General features: G+C 42.4%; 1 long non-coding RNA gene across 1 annotated transcript in view; it reads right to left on the reverse strand.

Annotated features, from left to right (window-relative positions):
• Positions 1-25964, reverse strand: part of LOC126485083 (uncharacterized) — a 184759-nt gene that overhangs the window by 1380 nt on the left and 157415 nt on the right. The window contains exon 2 of the long non-coding RNA XR_007587904.1: positions 25438-25571. This is a non-coding gene — a long non-coding RNA (uncharacterized LOC126485083). The remainder of the gene's footprint in view (positions 1-25437; positions 25572-25964) is intronic.

Consider the following 25964-nt stretch of genomic DNA (forward strand, 5'->3'; position numbering starts at 1 on the left):
TTTTCTATTTCTGACTGGGACATCCTGTTATTTTTGATTATTACACAGATCTGATCAGCTAGTCTTTGTTCTGTTAAAAATTTTAATTCTGGATATCTGGTAATAAATGTTGTGTATACTTGTGATCTGTATTCAGTTGTGTTGGTTCCTAAGTTTGTTGCTTGATAATAACAGAACATGAGGTGTCGGTTAACTTCATCTGACCATCTCATCCTCTGTCTTTGTTTTCCTTCTAGAGTTGTTGCAGGAACCATATTCTGCAAAACACCTCTATTTGGATTTAAATCATTTTCCGTGTGGCTAGCAGTGTCGTTACGATTGTGGACGGGCATAGGGATCAAGCGTCGTCCCCGACCATGACAGCGCTTGTCTGAGGCTTCATTAGTTCTGTCCTGAACCAACTAAACGCACTAAAAGGGGGGTTAGCCCTATTAGTGGTTTGTGCTTTCTCGTCGCCTTTTACGACCGGCAGTACATACCGGAGGCCTATTCTTTTCCCGGGCCTCCACGGGGATTATTATTTCTTTCTTGTCTCAGACGTTATGTCTGGTTAAAAATGGAAGGTGACGCGGACCTTGATCAAGCGTGAATTCCTTTTAACTGCACGGCATATGTTACATCGCATTTAGGAACTTTCGGGTAATTGAACAAGTGTCAATAATTATAGATTTCTGTAGTTGTATATATAAGTTCGGATGTAGCTGTATTGCATTATTATTATTATTATTATTATTATTATTATTATTATTGTAGGATTAATTAATGCGAAGATCAGTCAATAACTTTTTGCTGTATTTTCGTTACCTTCTGCCAAGCCTGTATTCAGACCATATTCTCCTCACAAACTCCACGATGCTCCCACATTTCGGTACTATGGCCTTTCATAGATTGCCGTGATCTGTCGCTTTTGTGTCTTCCAGGTGGTTTCCATTAAAAAATTCTGTTTGACTACCGATTATCTCGCATTCTCAACGAATGCGCACAACACTTCAATGATTTTATTTCAATCTCATCACTGTTTCACTTGCCCTTATTCCAGCTCTAAGGTCATCATTAGCTTTTTTCTCGGTTCTTGATATTCTGGCAGTCCTTCGTAAATTATCCATTTCAACAGCTTACTGCCTTCTTTCGAGGTCACCTTTTAAAATACATAGTTCTGATCCAAAGCGCACGACCGATTCAAACATTAGCGCACCTACTCTTTTCTTATTGTTGCTAGAAATATTCTTGTCCTACCATAAAGAATTCACATACCACATTACTTTCAACTTTGTTGTAGTCTCTATTAATCAATTCACTTTCGTCAGTATATGCCCATAGATATTGAAATTTTTCTACAGAAAACTGAGGCGGGAAAATGGCAGAAAAATGGAAAAATAATTAGGCTAATCAGCAGATCACGCACCACAGAAGTCACGACAACGTCGGACTGTGAACAGATCCAATGTGCACGAAATTCATCACATCGCTTCAGTAACATAGAAAATTTAGAACAATACACAAGCAGTTCGGTTCCGGTAAAAATCTTGCGTAATCCAATATTTTAGTTGGAAAGGGGTTCATGGCCGTGATAAATAGTGTAAGTTTAATGCGCTGGTTGTTGTTTGTAGAATTAAACCATAGTTATATTTTATATTGTTCACTACTAATAAGAGAAACACCCCAACGCACCCCTCTCCCCCCTCCCCCCCCCCCCCCCCTCTGCCCGCCCTCAGATTTAGTGGTAAGATGATCCAGTCGATAGCCCATCAAAAACAGAACACAGATCAAGCATGAAAAAAGGAGAAAGATGTACTAAACCGTGAAAAAACGCAAAATAGAAACAATGAACGGTCCAACAGCGAGAAGTGCAATAACGAGCAACCAGAAACAGCAGTAGCGTCCAAGGGGCACGGTGTTGGACTACCAAGTGGGCGAGCTGTGTTCAAATCTCCCTTGCGCCGTTTTTTGTTTTCCACAACATTATGAGCAGTCCGTCCGGTCATTGAAATGTTTGATCTCTTTCTGTAGTCTTGGCAGTTATCATACTATACGCTGGTTAAAGATGTCCGTCACGTGGTAAGAATACGTTGCCCTCACAACTGAATGTGATGAATAATGAGAGCAGGCGAGATACCACACAGACGCTTCACAGAAATGAAAACAACAAATAAGCGGGTGGGAAATATGTTACAACAAAAGGAATTCAAGAGCTAAGACTTCCAAAACGGCAAGCAACTTCAAAAACGTTACAGACATATGTTTTGACAGAGCACAGATAAACCGTGAGATTGTGAAACTGTTGCGCTAATTTGTTGCAACTTTTGTTACAAACTGTTATGTTTTCATCGTTTCCTTGGGAGTTATCACATTCATATGAACACCTAAATCGGGCAAGGAGGCATATCTCTCTCACTCACTCACCAGGCGTACAAATTAGGTACGTCGATAAGGGATGCCCATCACACGACACATGTGCTGTCACTAATGCCGTGTATGACACACCAGACGCGTTTTCAGGTGTTGGATTCGGTTGAATTGTCGCCTTGTCATCAAACGTTCGCGGTTCCCATTAGAAAGGCACTTCCTTTCAGCTGCTAATAGAGGCAGCTGGTCCCGGCGGAGGTTCGAGTCCTCCCTCGGGCATGTGTGTGTGTGTGTGTGTGTGTGTGTGTGTGTGTGTGTGTGTGTGTGTGTGTGTGTGTGTGTGTGTTTGTCCTTAGGATAATTTAGATTAAATAGTGTGTAAGCTTAGGGACTGAAGACCTTAGCAGTTAAGTCCCATAAGATTTCACACACATTTGAACAATATATTTGTGCAGAATCAACTGTCATTATACCTTACACCTTGCTGTTGCAAACTGACGTTACGCCACGATACATACACAAATTTGAATAAAGCGAACAGCACAAAAAAAAAAAAAATATATATATTGGCGCGAGGGTGGTCCAACACCGTGACCACCTAATCACGACGTCATTTCTCTCCTCGGCTGATCTGTACTGCATTTCTATTTTGCTTTTCTTTTCACAATCCAGTACACCTTCTTCCTGTTTTCATGCTTGATCTGTGTTCAGTTTCTGACGGGCTGTCCTCTGTGCTCTCCTAGCACTAAATCTGAAGGGGTTGCGATGGGGAGGTTCCCTTGTAACTAGGTTCGGCTGCCGGTGTCTGAAACATATCTATGCTAAGATAAATGTACTTAGGATCTCCAAATGAACCCGCCACAAGGGGGAGTAGATTACAATAGCACACACACGCAAGCGTTGGCCTAGAATGAGACAGGAAATAGGTTACCGCCATTATTATTATTATTATTATTATTATTATTATTCTTTCTTTCTTTCTTTCTTTCTTCCTTTTCTCAGACGTTATGTCTGGTCAGAAATGGAAAGTGACGCGGACCTTGATGAATCGTGACTTCCTTTTAACTGTACGGTATATGTTATATTGCATTTAGGAACTTTCGGGTGATTGAACATGTATCAATAATTACGGATTTCTGTAGTTGTATATATAAGTTTGGATGTAGCTGTGTTGCATTGATGTACTGGTGGATATTGTGTGGTATGACTCCTGTAGTTGATAGTATAATTGGTATAATGTCAACTTTGTCCTGATGCCACATATCCTTAACTTCCTCAGCCAGTTGGATGTATTTTTCAATTTTTTCTCCTGTTTTCTTTTGTATATTTGTTGTATTGGGTATGGATATTTCGATTAGATGTGTTAATTTCTTCTTTTTATTGGTGAGTATGATGTCAGGTTTGTTATGTGGTGTTGTTTTATCTGTTATAATGGTTCTGTTCCAGTATACTTTGTATTCATCATTCTCCAGTACATTTTGTGGTGCATACTTGTATGTGGGAACGTGTTGTTTTATAAGTTTGTATTGTATGGCAAGCTGTTGATGTATTATTTTCGCTACATTGTCATGTCTTCTGGGGTATTCTGTATTTGCTAGTATTGTACACCCGCTTGTGATGTGATCTACTGTTTCTATTTGTTGTTTGCAAAGTCTGCATTTATCTGTTGTGGTATTGGGATCTTTAATAATATGCTTGCTGTAATATCTGGTGTTTATTGTTTGATCCTGTATTGCAATCATGGATCCTTCCGTCTCAATGTATATATTGCCTTTTCTTAGCCATGTGTCGGGTGCGTCTTGATCGATGTGTGGCTGTGTTAGATGATACAGGTGCTTGCCAGGTAGTGTTTTCATTTTCCAATTTACTTTCTTCGTATCTGTTGATGTTATGTGATCTAAAGGGTTGTAGAAGTGGTTATGAAATTGCAGTGGTGTAGCCGATGTATTTATATGAGTGATTGCTTTGTGTAATTTGCTAGTGTGTGCTCGTTCTAGACAGAATTTTCTTAAATTGTCTACCTGTCCATAATGTAGGGTTTTTATGTCGATAAATCCCCTTCCTCCTTCCTTTCTGCTTAATGTGAATCCTTCTGTTGCTGAATGTATGTGATGTATTCTATATTTGTGGCATTGTGATCATGTGAATGTATTGAGTGCTTCTAGATCTGTGTTACTCCATTTCACTGCTCCAAATGAGTAGGTCAATATTGGTATAGCATAAGTATTTATAGCTTTTGTCTTGTTTCTTGCTGTCAATTCTGTTTTCAGTATTTTTGTTAGTCTTTGTCTATATTTTTCTTTTAGTTCTTCTTTAATATTTGTATCATCTATTCATATTTTTTGTCTGTATCCTAGATATTTATAGGCATCTGTTTTTTCCATCGCTCCTATGCAGTCGCTGTGGTTATCCAATATGTAATCTTCTTGTTTAGTGTGTTTTTCCTTAACTATGCTGTTTTTCTTACATTTGTCTGTTCCAAAAGCAATATTTATATCATTGCTGAATACTTATTATATTATTTCTTTACTTTCTCAGACGTTAAGTCTGGTTAAAAATGGAAAGTGACGCAGACCTTGATCAAGAGTCACTTCCTTTTAACTGTACGGTATATGTTATAATGCATTTAGGAACTTTCGGGTAATTGAACATGTATCAATAATTACAGATTTCTGTGGTTGTATATATAAGTTTGGATGTAGCTGTGTTGCATTGATGTACTGGAGGATATTGTGTGGTATGACTCCTGTAGTTGATAGTATAATTGGTATAATGTCAACTTTATCCTGATGCCACATGTCCTTGACTTCCTCAGCCAGTTTGATGTATTTTTCAATTTTTTCTCCTGTTTTCTTTTGTATATTTGTTGTATTGGGTATGGATATTTCGATTAGTTGTGTTAATTTCTTCTTTTTATTGGTGAGTATGATGTCAGGTTTGTTATGTGGTGTTGTTTTATCTGTTATAATGGTTCTGTTCCAGTATACTTTGTATTCATCATTCTCCAGTACATTTTCTGGTGCATACTTGTATGTGGGAACGTGTTGTTTTATAAGTTTATGTTGTAAGGCAAGCTGTTGATGTATTATTTTTGCTACATTGTCATGTCTTCTGGGGTATTCTGTATTTGCTAGTATTGTACACCCGCTTGTGATGTGATCTACTGTTTCTATTTGTTGTTTGCAAAGTCTGCATTTATCTGTTGTGGTATTAGGATCTTTAATAATATGCTTGCTGTAATATCTGGTGTTTATTGTTTGATCCTGTATTGCAATTATGAATCCTTCCGTCTCACTGTATACATTGCCTTTTCTTAGCCATGTGTTGGATGCGTCTTGATCGATGTGTGGCTGTGTTAGATGATACGGGTGCTTGCCATGTAGTGCCTTTCCCTTCCAATTTATTTTCTTCGTATCTGTTGATGTTATGTGATCTAAAGGGTTGTAGAAGTGGTTATGAAATTGCAGTGGTGTAGCCGATGTATTTATATGAGTGATTGCTTTGTGTAATTTGCTAGTGTGTGCTCGTTCTAGACAGAATTTTCTTAAATTGTCTACCTGTCCATAATGTAGGTTTTTTATGTCGATGAATCCCCTTCCTCCTTCCTTTCTGCTTAATGTGAATCTTTCTGTTGCCTAATGTATGTGATGTATTCTGTATTTGTGGCATTGTGAACGAGTAAGTGTATTTAGTGCTTCTAGGTCTGTGTTATTCCATTTCACTACTCCAAATGAGTAGGTCAATATTGGTATAGCATAAGTATTTATAGCTTTTGTCTTGTTTCTTGCTGTCAATTCTGTTTTCAGTATTTTTGTTAGTCTTTGTCTATATTTTTCTTTTAGTTCTTCTTTAATATTTATATGATCTATTCCTATTTTTTGTCTGTATCCTAGGTATTTATAGGCATCTGTTTTTTCCATCGCTTCTATGGAGTCACTGTGGTTATTCAATATGTAATCTTCTTGTTTAGTGTGTTTTCCCTTGACTATGCTATTTTTCTTACATTTGTCGGTTCCAAAAGCCATATTTATATCATTTCTGAATACTTCTGTTATCTTTAGTAATTGGTTGAGTTGTTGATTGGTTGCTGCCAGTAGTTTTAGATCATCCATGTATAGCAAATGTGTGATTTTGTGTGGGTATGTTCCAGTAATATTATATCCATAATTTGCATTATTTAGCACAGGGCTTAACATCTGGCCGGTTTTAAGCGCGAGTACTCGCGTCTGCTCAGGCACGTGCTCGCGATCAGGTGCAAGGTCGCGGAGTGGGGAGGGAGGGGAAATGCGCGCGCACGTTTGGATAGGGCCGCAGCGTGCCTATTGAATTCGCGCCGACTGTGTAACGTTTAAAGTACTACGATCAGCTCTAACAGTCACTTCGCTGGTTAAGAATCATGTCAAGTCGCCGTTGTGTAACCCCAACCATGCTTTCGCAGTTCAACCCCCATTGGGAGGAATTGCATCTGTTTACAGAAAAAGATGGTGTTGCAAAATGTTTAGTACGTCACAAAACGCTGAATTCTTTTAGGAAATTTAATTTGCAGCGACATTATATGTCGTACCACGCGAAAGACTACGGAAGTGGAAAATGTAATGGACCAGATCGTGCACAGGAAGTTATTAAACTTAAAAGGAAGCTATCCGAAGAAGATCTGGACGACGAAGAAAAATCAACTGAGGCAGCTCTCAGAGTGAGTTACAAAATTGCTTTGCTTTTAGCAAAATCCCTGCTCCCCATCACTGATGGCGATTTAATAAAAGAATATTTGGTAGTTGCCGCGGAACATTTGTGTCCATCTCAAGTTGAACAGTTTAGGATTGTGCCATTATCTAACATGACCATTATGCGTCGCATACAGGACATGGCAGACGACGTCCCGAGCCAGCTTGCAAATATCCTTAAAGATTTTATGGCGTATCCTCTATCTCTGGACGAAAGTGTTGATATCATAGGAACAGCGCAGCTTACCATATTTATCAGAGGTGTTAATAGAGATCTTCAGGTGAGGGAGGAGCTCCTCGATGTAGTAGCCATGAAGAACACTACAACCAGAGGTGATATTTTAAGTAGTGTTGAAGAAAGTATTGAAAATATAGGATTGTCGTGGAATTCTTTAGTTTCAGTGTCTACAGACGGTGCACCAGCGATGACAGGGAAAAAAAAATCAGGTATCGTCGCGCTGTTGAAGGAGAAAATGCAAAAACTGATCGTGCCGAATGAAACAAGGGACGTTCACTGGCTGATCCACCAGGAAAACTTATGTGCAAAGAGTATCACTCTAAAAAATGTGATGAGTGTTGTTTTTCGTACAACCAATTATATAAGGAAGCATGGGCTACAACACAGGCAATTTAAAAGCTTTCTTGAGTATGTAGAAAGCCAGTATGGTAGCCTGCCTTATTACAGCGAGGTCCGCTGGCTTAGTCGTGGCGAATTATTAAATCGATTTTTTTGCCTATTAGATGAGATAAATATGTTCATGGAAATAAATAATATGCGTGTTCCTGAATTGAAAGAGCCTTCATGGAAATGTGATCTCGCGTTCTTAGCAAATTTAATTAGCCATCTGAATGCTTTGAACGTTTCACTACAAGGTAAAGATCTGCTAATTACTCATTTCATAGATCGATACGAGCTTTTAAAATGAAATTGACACTTTGGCTGGGTCAGCTGGAAACAGGAAATCTAGCTCATTTTTCTACATTATCATCCATGCAAGATGTTCACAAAGACTGTGAACGTTATTCACATGCCCTTAAGGAAGAATTTGATCAACACTTTCAAGATCTGATAGCATTAGACAGTGATTTTGATGTGTTCTCCTCTCCATATTCAGCGAATATTGAAGAGATTCGTCCTGAGCTGCAACTAGAAATTATTGACCTGCAGTGTGACAGAGAATACAGAGACAAATTTCAGAACAAGAAAAACATTTTGCAATTCTACAGAGGCTTCCCTCAGGATAGATTTCCTCGTTTGCACAAACTGGCGGCTACAATAATATCAATGATCGGTTCCACGTATGTTTGTGAAACCTGCAATGAAATGTAACAAGACGCGCCTGAGAAACGCATTGTCTGATCGAAATTTAAACGGCACGCTGCGCCTACAATGCACAAGAACAATTGCTCCGAACACAGACGCAATTGTAAAGGACAAGAAGTACAAGATAACCGAGAACCCCACAATTCAGTGACACCTTTTATTGTGCAACAGTTCACAAATTAATACGAATGTAGAGGCATACACTAAGCTAATAAAATTATGTGGCGTGTGTACATTCTCCTTTATTTGTTTCATTTGTCGCAGTAATAATTCGTGAGTGATATCCCTGCAGGTGGCCGCGGATTTACATTGACTGGCGGCAGCTGATGTGTGCCCCACGTGACTCTCCCCACTCTCCGCTCTGGTCCGGTAGTGGGGATAGCGTGCTCGCGCTGCTCCGTGCTCGCGCCTTGCTGCTCACAGCTTGCTCCGCGAGCACGTATGTTGTGAAGCCCTGATTTAGCATGTTGGATAGTGGGTTATTATTATTATTATTATTATTATTAATATTATTATTATTTTAAGGAACCATCCAGATATTTGGCTGAATAGATTTAGAACACACTCACTGCAACGTTCCGACTGGTGCGGAGATACAATACTCCTGGCAAAAAAGGATGGGGGTTTCGGATTTACTAACCCATGCAAGGCGAGGTCATTAGACACAGAGCACAAACTCAGTGTGGGGAAGAAAGAGGTCCGCGCTCTTTCAAAGAAACCATTCCGGCAGTTGTCTTAAACCATTTATGGAAAATATGCCGAACATAAGTTTGGTTTTCTGAATGAATTTTCACTCTGCAGCGGAATGTGCGCTGATACGAAAATTCCTATCAGCTTAAAACTATGTTCCGAACCGGGACTCGAGTGCCCTATCTTCAAGGAGTGCTAGACCCGAAAGGTTCGCGGGAGAGCTTCTGTGGAGTTTGGAAAGTACGAAAACAGGCACTATCTGAAATGAACCTGTGAGGGGGGGTTGTGTGTGGTGCCTGGATAGCTCAGTCGGAGGAGCACTTGCCCGCGAAAGGTTTCAGTCCCGTTCCGACACACGGTTCTAATCTGCCAGCAAGTTTCAAATCTGGTATACCAGGCGGTGATTCCGAGTACTCAACAGGTAGTGCCAAACCGTGCAAGCAGGGTTGTGCACACCCTGTCCAAGGGGTGGAGCAGTTAGTGGACTTACAGCCAACTAGTAGGCAGAACTGGGGCAATATCTTTAAAGCGATCGCAGGGGCGAACATACTTGCTACAGGGAGATCTGCCAATATACAAACGAATTGTAGTCCTAATAGGCTCCTTCGGTTTCCGCAAAGAAAAAAGGTAGCTCCGAAATAGCGCATGATGATTAAGTGGTGAAAATTTCACCGAAAAACTAAACAGAGTTCTTGCGCAGATAAACTTTGCAGTTTAAGTGAACTTGTCATCCAATTCTGTTACATTGTCTTTGTGAAAGAAACTAATCATATGAATTAAGATCAGACAAAATAAATTTTCTCACGTGCTTCAAAGTATTAAGTTGGGAACTGAAGCGTTTCTTTCTCTGGTATCCTGCACCAACATCGTAAACCATCAAGAATAAATACAGTGAAAAACCACCCAAAGTTGCAAATTTTACTTTTTTATTTACTGATGGCTAGTTTCGGGTAGGGACCCATTTTCAAATCACCGTGCCAGATAGTCAAAATGGTATGTCCAAAAATGCAAAACCATGTTAAAAATATATACATATTATGAAGTGAAATAGATGGGTAGATCATGTAACTAATGGGGAGGAACTGAATAGAATTGGGGAGCAGAGGAATTTATGGTACAACTTGAATAGAAGAAGGGATCGGTTAGCAGGACAAGAAGGGATCGGTTAGTAGGACACGTTCTGAGGCTTCGAGGGATCACCAACTTAGTATTGGAGGGAAGAGTGGACGGTAAAAATCATAGAGGGAGACCAAGAGATGAGTACACTAAACAGATTCAGAAGAATGTTGGTCGCAGTAGTTACTCGGAGATGAAGAGGCTTACACAGGATCGAGTAGCATGGAGAGCTGCAACAAACAAGTCTCGGGACTGAAGACCACTAAACAACAACATGGAGTGCAAATGAATAGTTACAGCGCATATAGCAAGATCAAGAATGAAGCCCATGGATCAGATTTCTTGGCAGATTGACGCTGTGTGCTGAACTAGGACTCAAATTCCGAACCTTGCGTTGCTTGGACGTGAGTCGTGCTTGTGTAGCTCAAGACAGAGCATTCCCCTCGAAAAGCGAGGGTATATTTCTATTCCGAAACGCAGTTTTGATCCTAGAGGAAGTTTCAAAACTGCATACACTCCGTAGAAAGATTGATTCTGTAGTCCACAGATTTCAATACGCAGTGTTTCACTTGCTTGCTTTTCCTCAGTACACACCTATTAGTTTCAGTATTTTCACTGACGGAATATCTACTTTGTGTAACTGTGTCCATCTCGGCCATCACTAAAGTAGCGAGTGTAGTAATGCTTACAGATCGATCCGAATCGAAGATCAGTAACATACAGTAAAGAGCGACTCAGTGATGGTAATCTATGGAGGCAACCACCACCCTATCAAAGTGTGAGCAGGAATGTCTAATTGTTGCCACGTTCGCGCGGACAATACTCGCAAGTGTGTAGAGTGCTGTCAGCGTCACAATAATCGAGGATTACACAGCCCGCGAGGTGGACTTCCGTATCTTATGTGTGCGGCTGGTCCCGGCGGAGGTTCGAGTCCTCCCTCGGGCTTGGGTGTGTGTGCTGTTCTTTGGATTATTTGGGGGAAGAGACCAAACAGCGAGGTCATCGATCCCATCGGATTAGGGAAGGACGGGGAAGGAAGCCGGCCGTGCTCTTTCAAAGGAACCATCCCGGCATTTGTCTGGAGCGATTTAGGGAAATCACGAAAACCTAAATCAGGATGGCCGGACGTGGGATTGAACCGTCGTGCTCCCGAATGCCAAAACCTCCTAAAGCCCCAGCTCGTGCCCGCCACACGCGATTTTCAATATCCTCTCGATCTCTTACACCCCCCTGTTATTCGGCTATTTCGTTTATATTATTAATTTAAACATTCCTGTGAAGGTAATAAAAGAAAAAAGACTTTTGTAAACGTCATCAAAAACTAATAACGTTTACATTCAGCCTTAACTTTTACAAGACACCCTAGTTTCGTAATAAGAAAACCAGACAAACAAAACTATATGTCAATTTTATGCTGTGAAAATTCACAACATGTTGAAGTCAAATTTACATAAACGTCACTTTTACTTTTGTAAGTGCAAGAAGAGAGGTTTATAATGTTCAGGACGATTTTCGCAAAGAAAATAGATGAAGGCGCGCAGTGCGCATGCTCAGTAACTCAGATGGTTTTCGTAGGCCAATCTGCGCTATTTAGCGGTTCGATGGACCACAAGTGTTGTGCATCAATTTGGTCGTCTAGACTTACCTACAGCACTGTGGTACGTTGTAAATGGTTACTGTTTACACCCAGCATACCTGCAGCAGAATAACAAAAGTGACTGACAGTCACAGAAAGGGACCATGTTGGAATTTCGCCGTCACCCGCACAACTAATATATCCGCAGTAGCATCAGCTGTGCAGCTCAGTACTGAATTTTTTCGTAGGTTTTCAGCTAACCTGTAGTACTGAGTTCGGCTTGCAGGGTCGTAATACCCTTACTACACTGCTGCTCACTTTCGCTGTTAGCCGCAGACAATACTTCTGGACATTAGAAAAAAAGAATGGCACAAAGAAACGAATCGCATAACAGAAACGTAACAGTTACATTCAATTTTCCGCAGAGCGATATGACAACGGCGAACAAAGCAGTTGTTGCTGCGTTAGTTCTTTTTCAAACAGCTAGCTGACAATTTGTTGGTTGTTCTGAGATCTGTATAGAATCCAAAATATAGCCAAATATAGAAAAAACTGTGAAATAAAAAGTGGAAATATTAGTTGCAATAGTGGAATGAAAAGTCGAAAAACAGACAAAGGGGGGGGGAGAGGGGAGGGATGGATGGAGGGAGGGAGGGAGGGGGGGAGGGAGAGAGGGAGGGAGGGGGGAGGGAGGGGGGGAGGGAGGGAGGGAGGGGGGGGAGGGAGAGAGGGAGGGAGGGAGGGAGGGAGGGAGGGAGAGGGGGAGAGAGAGAGAGAGAGAGAGAGAGAGAGAGAGAGAGAGAGAGAGAGAGAGAGAGAGAGAGAGACCGATGGGGGGAGGGAGAGGCAGAAAAAAAAGAAGCATGATGTATAGAAGACATATTATGAAGATACGGGAAAATAAAGTGGTTGAGATATGAAGGGAGGAGGTAGTCTAACTGGGAGAAGATGGATGATGATGATGATGATTGGTTTGTGGGGCGCTCAACAGTGCGTTCATCAGCGCCCGCACGAAGCCCCAATTTTTTTCACACTACAATTTTTTACATAGTCCAATCTAGCCACTGTCACGAATGATTATGATGATGAAATGATGAGGACAACACAAACACCCAGTCCCTGGGCAGAGGAGAAGATGGAGCATTTGGTTTACTATTTGTCTGAAGAAAACCTACCATGTACTTTAACTTCTTTGGGAGAAAATTTATAGAGCAGCTACAGCTAATTCAGATCTTTTCGTTAATCTTCTTTAAGCTGTAGACAGCAGTTGCTGACAGATGTGAATATTATCGAAGTTTAATAAGTCACTGTTGCAAAATATTTACAGGAGAAATGGTGGATTTCGGAGAAATGTACGAACACGCGAGGCAATACTGACTCTAAGACTTATCTTAGAATACAGCCTAAGAAAAAGGAAACCTATGTTTGTAGCATTTGTACACTTAGAGAAAGCTTTTGATAATACTGACTGAAGTACTCTCTTTGAAATGCTGGAGTTAGTAGGGATAAAATACAGGAGCGAAAGGCTATTTACAACTTGTACAGAAAGCAAGCGGCAGTTATAAGAGTCAAGGGGCATGAGAGGGAAATGTAGTTGAGAACGTAAGTAAGGTAAGGCTGTAGCCTATCCCCTATGTTATTCAATCCATACACTGGGCAAGCAGTAAAGGAAACAAAGAAAAGTTTGGAGTAGGAACTAAAGTTCGGAGAAAAGAAGCAAAAACTTTGAGGTTTGCCGATGACATTGCTATACTATCAGAGACAACAAAGGACCTGGAAGAACGGTATGGACAGTGTCTTGAAAGGAGAGGGTAAGATGGACACCAACAAAAGGACAACAAGAATAACGGAGTGTGGTCGATTTCCTCAGGTTATGCTGAGGGAATTAGGTTAGGAAACAAGACAGGTAAAGTAGTAGATGAGATTTGCTACTTGAGCAGAAAAATAACTGATGATGGCGGAAGTGGAGAGGATTAAAACGTAGACTGGCAGCAGCAACAAAAGCGTTTCTGAAGACCAGAAATTTCTTAAAATCGAATATAGAATTAAGTGTTGGGAAGTCCTCTCAGAAAGTCTTTGTATGGAGTGTAGCCACGTATGGAAATGAAACATGGACAATAAACAGTTTAGCCAAGAAGGGAAGAGAAAATTTTGAAATGTGGTGCTACAGAACAATGCTGAATTTTAGATGATAAATCACATAACTAATGAGGATGTGCTGAATAGGATTGGGGAGGAAAGAAATTTGTGACACAACCTGTCTAGAAGAATGGATCGTTGTTAGGACACATTTTGAGACATCAAGGGATCACCGATTTAATACTGGACGGAAGTTGGAAGCATAAAAATCATAGAGGGAGACCACGAGATGAACACAGTAAGCAGATTCAGAAGGATGTAAGCTGCAGTAATTCTTCGGAGACAGAGTAGCACGTAAAGCTGCACCACCACCACCACCACCACCACGAGAACAACAACAACAACAACATTCTCTACTGGCCTATTTAACGGCAAGAAAACAAAGAAATAGTGGTTACAGTTGATTTTAATGTGGATTTTCTTAAAATCTGTTCCAGTAGGGATTTATTAGTCAGAAACACTATCATTAAACTCAATTCCTGCAGTAAACTTCTTAACTCTGTTAGCTAATTTGTTACAAACAGCCTTTGATAATATCCTAATAGAAGATCTAATGTAAAAAATTATGTTACGAAACCAGTAGTCAATGGCCTCTCAGAGCATGACATACAGCGGAACAGAATACAGGATCTAATAATCTTAAATCAAGAGGGTAGTTAGTGAGCCAAAAATGTATTATTTTAGGACACTCCTCAAAGATATGAACTAAAGTAATGTATACACTGTTCATGGCATGAAGGAAAAATACAATACTTCATAAATGAAGTCCTTACTTTATTTTAGTACTACAAGCTCTGGAGCGGGAACTTCTTATTTGAAACGCGCGCAGCACAGCGGCCTTTGCTCATGGTTGCGTGGGATTGAGCGCACTCTAAACGCATTTTTAAAGGTTAATTTAGCAGCTATCATGCAGTGGACGAAGTGGACGAGAGAGGAGTACGCTTTCGCTGTGGCGACTTACTGTTCTAATGGCCGTTTGGTCATCGCAATCCAGTTTACCACAGCGCCTACAGGTCGTGTTACTGACCGAAAATCAATTGTTATTTGGGTGGACAAGTTTATGGATACTGGTAGTGCACAGAAAAAGCAACCAGGGCCTTCAAGAACCATGACACCAAAAAACGTCGAGAAAGTAAGGCTAGCGACTATGAATTCACCCGAACGATCTGCACGTAAAGATGCAGCTACTCTTGCAATTTCTGACGGCACAGTGAGACGAATTCTTCATTAACAGTTGAAATTTCATCCATACAAACAGGCAGTGGTGCGCATACTTAACACAAGCGATTTTGTTTAAAATAGCACGTGAAGTCTTGTTCGGAACCCTGCCTTGTGTTCTTCAGCGACGATGCACATTTTCATTTATCTGGATGTGTGAATCAACAAAACGTACGATATTGGAGTAGCACGAACCCCTGAGAACTGCATGTGCAGGCCTTGCGTACAGTACATATACACTACTGGCCATTAAAATTGCTACACCAAGAAGAAATGCAGATGATAAACGGGTATTCATTGGACAAATATAGTATACCAGAACTGACATGTGATCACATTTTCATGCAATTTGGGTGCGTAGATACTGGGAAATCAGTACCCAGAACAACCACCTCTGGCCGTAATAACGGCCTTGATACGCCTGGGCATTGAGTCAAACAGAGATTGGATGGCGTGTACAGGTACAGCTGCCCATGCAGCTTCAACTCGATACCACAGTTCATCAAGAGTAGTGACTGGCGTATTGTGACGAGCCAGTTGCTTGGCCACCATTGACCAGACGTTTTCAATTGGTGAGAGATCTGGAGAATGTGCTGGCCAGGGCAGCAGTCGAGCATTTTCTGTATCCAGAAAGGCCCGTACAGGACCTACGACATGCGGTCGTGCATATCCTGCTGAAATGTAGGGTTTCGCAGGGATCGAATAGAAGGTAGAGCCACGGGACGTAACAAATCTGAAATGTAACGTCCACTGTTCAAAGCACCGTCAATGAGAACAATAGGTGACCGAGACGTGTAAACAATGGCACCCCATACCATCACGCCGGGTGATAAGCCAGTATGGTGATGACGAATACACGCTTCCAATGTTTGTTCACCGCAATGTAGCCAAACACGGATGTGATCATCATAATGCTGTAAACAGAACCTGGATTCATCCGAAAAAATGACGTTTTGCCATTCACCCACCCAGGTTCGTCGTTGAGTACACCATCGCAGGCGCTCTTGTCTGTGAAGCAGCGTCAAGGGTAACCGCAGCCGTGGTCTCCGAGCTGATTGTCCATGCTACTGTAAACGTCGTCGAACTGTTCGTGTAGATGGCTGTTGTCTTGCAAATGTCCCCATCTGTTGACTCAGGAATCGAGACGTGGCTTCACGATCCGTTACAGCCATGCGGATAAGATGCCTGTCATCTCGACTGCTAGTGATACCAGGCCGTTGAGAACCAGCACGCCGTTCCATATTACCCTCCTGAACCCACCGATTCCATATTCTGCCAACAGTCATTGGATCTCGACCAACGCGAGCAGCAATGTCGCGATACGATAAACCGCAATCGCGATAAGCTACAATTCGACCTTTATCAACGTCGGAAACGTGATGGTACGCATTTCTCCTCCTTACACGAGGCATCACAGTAGCGTTTCACCAGGCAACGCCGGTCAACTGCTGTTTGTGTATGAGAAATCGGTTGGAAACGTTCCTCATGTCAGCACGTTGTAGGTGTCGCCACCTGCGCCAACCTTGTGTGAATGCTCTGAAAGGCTAATCATTTGCATACAACAGCATCTTCTTCCTGTCGGTTAAATTTGCGTCTGTAGCACGTCATCTTCGTGGTGGAGCAATTTTAATGGGCAGTAGTGTATTATTCAAACATGTATTATCCAAAGTTGCTCATGGTTTTTGTAAGAGAACGATAGGACAGTTACGGTCACTTCTGAGCGTTACGTACATATAGTTGAAGAATTCTTCTTTACCAAATTCGAAGAAATGAATGCGGGAGATGAGTGCTTCCAACAGGATGTCGCCACGGCTCACACGGTACGAACGTCAATGATACTCTTGGCGAACACCCCGACCGTCTCATCTCTTTGAGGGTCTACCCTCAGTGGCCAACACGCTCGCCAGATTTAGCCCACTGCGACTATTTTCTACGGGGCGATCTGAAATCCTTGGTGTATACCAACCGGCCACGGAATCTAGGTAAGCTGCGGAACAATACCCGTGCTGCATTTTTTTATATATATGTAGAAAGGAAGGTCCCGCGCCGCAGCCTGCATTTTGACCCAAAACTAACCCAGCCTGATATATTCTATCCACATCCTGGAGGATCACGTCATTCCGAATCTTTCGGAAAAAAGTACATCTAATCTAATCTGATTTCAAGCTAAGTGTCCACGCTGTTCAGTGCAGCAGGGCCATTGTCGCCGAGTTTCTAACTTTGGCACCGACTGCAGGTCAGCAGGTACGGTAAGTGATACTCATTGAGTCCACGCCTACACTGATAAGACGAAACATTATGACCACGCCCCACCGCGGAGTTGGATGCCACCTTGTGGAGTTGAGGGCACGTGACTCGGCAAAAGAAGTATTTAAGTGGAGCAGACACGTTCAGTGAAAATGTGGGCTGAAAATGGGGAAGTCCATCGAGACAAGCAACTTTGACAAAGGGCAGATTATTATTATTATTATTATTATTATTATGCAGAGCCTGTGAACGAGTATCTCGAAAATGGCGAAGCTGGTCGAATGCTCACATGCCACTGTTGTGGGCATCTACGGAAAGAGGTTGATAGACAGTGAAACTACCACTAGGAGCTAAATGGATGGACGTGCACGACTCTTCACAGAACGTGAGGTTCGGAGGCTCGTCTGCTCTGTAAAGTAGGATAGAAGGTGATCTGTGGCATCTCTGCAAGAGTACAATGGTGGTGCACGCACAAGTGTTTCGGAGCACACCGTTCATCGTATATTCTTGAATATGGAGGTCAGCAGCAAACCACCCCTATGTCTTCACATGCTGGCCCAATGAAATCGTCAATTACGATTACAGAGGGCACGCGACCATCGAGATTTGATGTTTGACCAATGGAAACGTGTCACCTCTTCGGGTGAATCGCATTTTTGCTGTCATGAGGTGAATGGCGGCTCGAAACGTGCAGCGCGCCCCCGGACGCAGGCTGCTGGGAGCAATATTATGCTCTGGGAGACATTCCCCTGCGCGCTTGCATTGGAGCCGTAGTAATAATCGAAGACATGCCGACAGCTGCGAAGTACCTGCATCCCTTCTTGCTTGATGTCTTCCCCGACGGCGATGCCTTCTTTCAGCGGTATAACTGTTCGTGTCTAGGAGCCAGAATCAGGCTACAGCGGTTTGAGGAGCATCATAGTGAAAAACTGATGTCTCGACGACCAAATCCGCCAAATGTAAATCGTATGGAACCCTTTTGGGTCGCTATCGAGGTCCATCATTGCGTACCCGAATCAGCAGCCCGTTATTTACGCGAAGTACTTGACCTGTTCGTAGACGTCCAACGCCACATACCTCCACAAACCTTACAACAAACTGTCAGGTCCCCGATACTCAGAATCAGTGATTTATTTCGTTCCACCGACTGACAAACAAGCCATTAAGCAGGGGTCACAATGTTTTGGTTCACCAGTGTATATCGTTCGTATAGACGCCCGAAGCATACAAGCATCATGGAGTTACTACTAAGTGATTTTAATACTGTAGAAACAGAGACTCATTTTACCGAAGTGCTCTGTAATAATATCTGGTAAGTCATGAACTTCTAGCACACCATAGAAGTCAGGAAAATCGGAAACTTGAAATATATGGAAAAATCTGACAAATTCACTACTCATTTTAAAAGAGTTTGGACTAGACGACAACACAACAGATGTAACTGAAGCAAATTCAATCAGAATAACATCAAAAGCAAAATTTATAAGGGAACTGTCAGAAAAGTTTGAAATGAAATTAGGAATAAGACAAGGACATGCTTTGTCGCCGTAAATATTTAACTGTGCATTAGAAAAGTGGTTACGGAATGCTGGAAGGCCATAAATACTAAAAATGTACAACTACAAAAATAAAGCCAAACAAGATCACTGCAGATTACATGGCACTTTAAAGTGCTCAAGCACATATCACAAAGCTACATTAAGCTGCACCAGAAGGATTAGAACTATCATTTGGATAAAAATGGAAATGTCGTGTGGCTAGGGCCTCCCGTCGGGTAGACCGTTCGCCTGGTGCAGGTCTTTCGATTTGACGCCACTTCGGCGACCTGCACGTCGATGGGGATGAAATGATGATGATTAGGACAACACAACACCCAGTCCCTGAGCGGAGAAAATTTCCGACCCAGCCGGGAATCGAACCCGGGCCCTTAGGATTGACAGTCTGTCACGCTGACCACTCAGCTACCGGGGCGGACATCATTTGGATAAAAACACATTTTATGACAAACATCAGTAAATCATTTGGATAAAAACACATTTTATGACAAACATCAGTAAAGCACCGCATGGGCTTAAACTAAATGAAAACACAATGTCTAGGTAGCCCATTTTCAATAGAGAGGAGAATGGATATTGCACAAAGTGAAGGGAAGGGGCGGTAGAGACTAGAATACATAAAATGGAGAGGGCTTTTCAAATAACAAAAAAAAAAAATATATATATATATATACAAAAAAATTGTCTTGTAACAGAAAACTGATGCTCTATGAACTGCTGGTTAGACCAGAAGTACTTTACGCAGTGGAAACTAAAACTAAGTAGAAGGTGACTTCGGAGAATTACAACGAAACTAGAATAAGAATCCACGAGAAATACCAGGATTCAAAAGGAGCATTGAATCAGAATACATATTAAGATCTGATACGGAACTACCCGTATATGTGAAATTGGAAATGTTAAGAAGTTTAATGAGAAAACGGAGATTAAAATTCTACGAAGCTGCACGCAGGATGAATAGTGACAGAATAGCTAAACAACTCCTTGTCTTACTAAACAATTACAAATCCAGAAACTCATATAGAAAGATAGATCGAAAATGTGGGAATCAACACGGGAACGAAGCAAGGAAAAAGGCAGCTCCGAAGCCAGAAAAAAAAGGGGTGGGGGGGGGGGGGTTATGAACTAGAAGAAAGCGGACGAAGAAAGAGCAGGAAGAACATTCTAGAAGAGAGAAAGAAATGTGGACGCAAAGTAAAATGCAGTTGAAAATAAAAGAAGCTGAACAATGTTTTTCTATTGCACCCATTAAAAGGGTTATGCAAAAAAATATCGCAAACAGAAAGTGACAAACTATAGGAACAACATATATGCATCTATGCGATACTGTCAGGCCAATAACACGAACTCTGAAATAATTTCGTAATATGAGCATAAAGAAAAAAAATGTGGATTCAGTCGCGTCGGGATTTCGTACACGTGGCATTATAAAGAAACAATTACGACAGACATCTATCATTGAAAGGTTGATTCACACAGCTGCCAATTACTATGTTCATGTTCAACAATGGAATTATTGATGCTTCTTCACCACGTAATTGTAGGATCTCGAAGGCTGGCGAGCAGGTGCTAAAGCAAATAATGCATGCTACTTGAAAGAAGATTTCCAATTTTTGCCTAGAGGGAGACGCAACGGTATAGTAAGTAGTACTTTTTGTGCTCCCAAGGTTCGACTGGTACAATCTCCTGTAAAATACAATATAATTCAAGGATAAGACTTCTGTTGTGTTCATAATGCATGGCCTGTGGTGGAGTGGTTACATGACATAACATAACTGTAATGGACTGGTCTGCACAGAGTCCTGACATAAATCCTGTAGAACACCTTTGGGATGTTCACCCCGATGTTCTGGAACGTCGCTGCCATAGTGGAATGAAAACAGACAAATAGCGGGGGGAGAGAGGGGGCAGAGGGGGCAGAGGGGGCAGAGGGGGGATAGGGGGGATAGGGGGGAGAGGGGGGAGAGGGGGGATAGGGTGGAGAGGGGGGAGAGGGGGGAGAGGGGGGAGAGGGGGAGAGGGGGGAGAGGGGGGAGAGGGGGGAGAGGGGGGAGAGGGGGGAGAGGGGGGAGAGGGGGGAGAGGGGGGAGAGGGGGGAGAGGGGGGAGAGGGGGGAGAGGGGGGAGAGGGGGGAGAGGGGGGAGAGGGGGGAGAGGGGGGAGAGGGGGGAGAGGGTGGGAGAGGGGGGAGAGGGTGGGAGAGGGGGGAGAGGGGGGAGAGGGGGGAGAGGGGGGAGAGGGGGGAGAGGCAGAAAAAAAAGAAGCATGATGTATAGAAGACAAATTGTGAAGATACGGGAAAATAAAGTGGTTGAGATATGAAGGGACTTACTTAGCACACTGACTAGCAAAGATTCTTTAGCATCTGTAGAGTTTTATTCACTATAGAATAACAACAAAATGCATAAGCGTAAGTAAGGCATACTTCCAATCATCTTAAGACACAAATCCTTGAATGATGCAACCGAAGGCCGACAGCAGCGCTTTCGTTTGTTTACACGAGGATTTAACTTACAAACAGTGTAGCTACACTATGTGATCAAAAGTATCCGGACACCCCCAAAGGCACCCTGGGGTGAACAGGTGCTCGAACGTGTTGAAAGATGCAATCGTCATCCCCGAATTGCTCTTCAACAGAGGGAAGTAAGAATGTGCTTAAAATATCAGTGTAGGCCCGTGCTGTGATAGTGCCACGCAAAACAAGTGGTGCAAGCCCCTCCACGAAAAACACGACCACACCATAACACCACCGCCTCCGAATTTTACTGTTGGCACTACACACGCTGGCGGATGACGTTCACCGTGCATACGCCATACCCCCACCCTGCCATCGGATCGCCACATCGTGTACCGTGATTCGTCACTCCATACAACGTTTTTCCACTGTTCAATCGTCCAATGTTTACGCTCCTTACACTAAGCGAGGCGACGTCTGACATTTACCGGTGTGGTGTGAGGTTTATGAGCAGCCGCTTGACCACGAAATCCAAGTTTTCTCACCTCCCGACTAACTGGCATATTACTTGCAATGGATCCTGATGCAGTTTGGAATTCCTGTGTCATGGTCTGGATTGATGTCTGCCTTTTACTCATTACGACCCTCTTCAACTGTCGGCGGTCTCTGTCAGTCAACAGACGAGGTGGGCCTGTACGCTTTTGTGCTGTATGTGCCCCTTCACGTTTCCACTTCACTATCACATCGGAAACATTGGACATAGGGATGTTTAGGAGTGTGGAAATCTCGACTACAGACATATGACAAGTGACACCCAACCACCTGACCACGTTTGAAGGCTGTGAGTTCCGCGGAGCGCCCCATTCTGCTCTCTCACGATGTCTAATGACTATTGAGGCCGCTGATACGGAGTACCTGGCAGTAGGTGGCAGCACAATGCTCCTAATATGAAAAACGTATGCCTTTGGTGGTGTCCGGATACTTTTGATCACATAGTGTAGCTACACTTTGTCTAAGTTAAATCCTCGTGTAAACAAACGCAAGCGCTGCTGTCGGCCTTCGGCTGCATTATTCAAGGATTTCTGTCTTAAGACGACTGGAAGTATGCCCTACTCATGCTTATGCATTTTGTTGTTATTCTATAGTGAATGAAACTACACATGCTAAAGAATCTTTGCTAATCAGTGTGTGGTAAATAGAAGTTACCTGAAATTGTCAGTGTACAGACGCGATCTATAAGTGCAATGAATGTTGACTATTTTACAACATGAAACTTTCTGGCAGATTAAAACTGTGTGCCGCACCGAGACTCGAACTCTGGACCTTTGCCTTTCGCGGGCAAGTGCTCTACCAACTGAGCTACCCAAGCACGACTCACGCCCCGTCCTCACAGCTTCACTTCTGCCAGTACCTCGCCTCCTACCTCCCAAACTTTACAGAAGCTCTCCTGCGAACCTTGCAGAAATAGCAGTCCTGAAAGAAAGGATATTGCCTCCAGTCAGCTTGTAAGTAGGCTGTTTATGTTTTCTTATTGGCAACGTTACGTAGCGCTCTGTATGAAAATCACTGGCTGTGCTGTGTGGAGTCTGTGGCTAGTTTGCATTGTTGTCTGCCATTGTAATGTTGGGCAGCTGGATGTGAACAGCGCGTAGCGGTGCGCAGTTGGAGGTGAGCCGCCAGCAGTGGTGGATGTGGGGAGAGAAATGGCGGAGTTTTGAAATTTGTAAGACTGGATGTCATGAACTGCTATGTATATTATGATTTTTCAATACTATTAAGGTAAATACATTGATTGTTCTCTATCAAAATCTTTCATTTGCTAAATATGCCTATCAGTAGTTAGCGCCTTCAGTAGTTTGAATCTTTTATTTAGCTGGCAGTAGTGGCGCTCGCTGTATTGCAGTAGTTCGAGTAACGAAGATTTTTGGTGAGGTAAGTGATTTGTGAAAGGTATAGGTTAATGTTAGTCAGGGCCATTCTTTTGTAGGGATTTTTGAAAGTCAGATTGATTGCGTAGCGCTAAAAATATTATGTGTCACTTTAGTGAATGTTTGAGTACGTTCAGTTTCGCTCAGCTGTTTGAAAAGCAAATACTGTAAGAGGTTTATCAGCACAGTAATTCATAAATTTTTCTAAGGGGACGTTTCAAGCTCAAGTAGTAGAAAGAAAGGATATTGTCTCCAGTCAGCTCAGTTGGTAGAGCACTTGCCCGTGAAAGGCAAAGGTCCCGAGTTCGAGTCTCTGTCCGGCACACAGTTTTAATCTGCCAGAAAGTTTCATATCAGCGCACACTCCGCTGCAGAGTGAAAATCTCATTCTGGATTTTACAACATCTTTATCACCCAAGATTGCATATAGGAAATTCGATAACTACCTTCGACAGTTACCAGTCGTCTTCAGATCAAAGCATGCATAGCAGTGTCTGAGATAAGAGGACACTTTGTTAATTGGCAGTCAACTCAAAGGAAAGTCATGTTACAAGTACGAGTCCGAAGCTGACATTCCCTTGCGCTGTTAACAGCCAGTCGACAAAGCGTCTTCTTATCTTAGACACTACTGCTTATACTTTGATTTGAAAACGGTCGGAAACAGTAGAAACTAGTTATCAGATTTCCTATATGCGTCCGCGGCTAAAAAAGATTTTATAAAAATCTACAGCCACTGGGCTAAATGTTTAAGGGGGGTAGGACGTCAAACGGGACGACTTGGAGCAGGAGACACACCGCACGAAATTTTAATTACCACTGTCTATACTTTTAAAAATAAATTCATAAAACTTTGTCAGAATGACCATTTACACTTATAGTGGTGGAAGTTCAAAAATATAAGAAAATAATTTATTTTTTTGACATTTGTATTTCACCTTTTTTTCTTTTACCATTGGCTGCATTTGTTGCTATAGGTACACTTTTCTTCATAAGTAAGGGAGATTCTTCGATGAATTTTGCACAGCATACAAACCACACTTACAGGTGTATGAAACACTAGAATGTTCCAAATCTATTAAAAACTGTGGTAAAAATTGAGATAATTAACTATAAAATTTGAGTTTTTTCTAAACATGAAGTTTAAAATATAACAGCACATTCATTTTTTCATAAATTAAATAATATATAGAGTTTCATACACGTGTAAGTATGGTTTGTATGCTATGCAAAATTCATCGAAGAATCTCTCTTACTAATGAAGAAACCTGTACCTACAGCAAGAAATGCAGCCAATAGAAGTGAAAAAAATGATGAAATTTCACATGTAAAAAAATTTGTTTTGTTATATTTTTGAACTTCCACTGCTATAATTGTGAATCCTGAATCCTTCCTGGTCATGCTGACAATGTTTTATGAATTTATTCGTAAATGTATAGACAGTGGAAATTAAAATGTCCTGTGGTGTGTCTCCTGCTCCAAGACTGCCGTTTGACGTCCTACCCCCCTTAAACCAGGTAACCCTTGTATCAAATCTCGCTGGACAGTCGGTTTCGTTTTTTAAAGCCTACTTACAAAATTATGAAAGTTGATATGGAATGATAATGAAGTCCCATGCTTCTTGACAGAGCCTAGGGGAACGATGCGGGAGACCCGCACCTCCCTACTAGGCAAGGTCCTAATGGAGGTGGTTTGCCGGTGCCTTCCTCCAACCGTAATGGGGATGAATGATGATGAAAACTACATAACACCCAGTCATCTCGGAGCAGACCCAGGCCCAAGGCGGTAAGGCTGCTTATTGTTCCTCAGGAGCCGAAAATAGAGACGATAGTGATTTTGGACGTCTGGTTTTTTTTCTTTTTTACTGCAGAATTCTACCAGAGGTGTAGGATTATCTCGGTACAGCCCTGGTTTAGCCGCACTGTATTCCTGCCAGGACGGTTTACTGTTGTACCAGTAGGTATAGTAAACGGCTAGCCAGCGTTTGTAAGCGGGTTGGGTGCTTATAACCACGTGTTGCAATCATGATGAGACGAGAGCTACTTAATCTCTGATGCTAGGTATTTGGCACTACTCGTTCTGAGGACCAGACATACCGCATGGTAATGGCAAGCGAACTAACCTTGAACATGTCTTCGTAGGTGTCCATAGTCGTGGCGGCGAACGCCACGTCCATCATCGGGGACGGCGTGCAGTGTGCCAACAGCCAGTGCCGTCCTTGACGCCCAGCATCGAGCTCCGCCAGACGCTCCTCGCCTGGAAAAGGGCCACAGTGCACTCATTACTATTCTCATCTATTCACAGACCTGAACTACTACTAATACTGCCGGTGCTGTTGCCGCCGTCTGCAAAGAGCGCTGGTCTTATTCTTACCTACCTACTACTGCTTGAGATCATCACAGAAAAAAATTAACGGTCTGGAGACTAGTAGTAAGTCAAAAGAATCCGGAGACCTATTAGTGGACATTAATAACAGGTGCCTCCACCCTACGTCCTTATGGCGGCTTGAATTGTTCTGGGGACAGTGCAAACTGTCGTGAAGCAGCATCTGTGAGGCCCAAACTTCCGGCCTGAATCCAGTGGATCACCTTTCGGGTGAGTTACAACGTCGACTTTGCTCCAGACCCAGGTTGGCTCAAATGTCTCTGG

This window comes from Schistocerca serialis, chromosome 6 (assembly GCF_023864345.2).
Source record: "Schistocerca serialis cubense isolate TAMUIC-IGC-003099 chromosome 6, iqSchSeri2.2, whole genome shotgun sequence".
NCBI classification, from domain to species: Eukaryota; Metazoa; Arthropoda; class Insecta; order Orthoptera; family Acrididae; genus Schistocerca; species Schistocerca serialis.